Here is a 458-nt window from a genome sequence, read left to right on the forward strand (position 1 = left end):
ACTGGTAGGTTTGAACCCAGCCTGGGCCTGGTAAAACAGAAAAATTGGCAGGCATTGTGGTGGGTGCCTGTGGGCTACTCGGGAGGCTGAGTTAAGAGAATCACTTGAGCCCAAGAGTTTGAGGTTGCTGTGAGCTGTGACACCTACCGAGGGAAACAAAGTAAGACAGGGAAACAAAGTAAGACTCTATCTCCATAAAAAAAGAATATAATCTATGTTTCCTGAGACATTGTTCTTTTATTTTCCTTACATTCTTTGGACATGGTTTCTTTTAGTTCTTTGAACATATTTAAAATAGCTGATTTAGCTGGGTGCAGTGTCCCCCCCCCCCCTGTAATCCTAGCACTCTCATAATCCTAGTGCAGCTGTTCTCAACCTGTGGGTCACAACCCACAGGAACTGTATTAAAGGGTTGTGGCATTAGAAAAATTGAGAACCACTGTCCTAGCACTCTGGGA

Source organism: Otolemur garnettii, unplaced genomic scaffold, assembly GCF_000181295.1.
Source record: "Otolemur garnettii isolate 467f Iridium unplaced genomic scaffold, OtoGar3 scaffold00100, whole genome shotgun sequence".
NCBI lineage: Eukaryota > Metazoa > Chordata > Mammalia > Primates > Galagidae > Otolemur > Otolemur garnettii.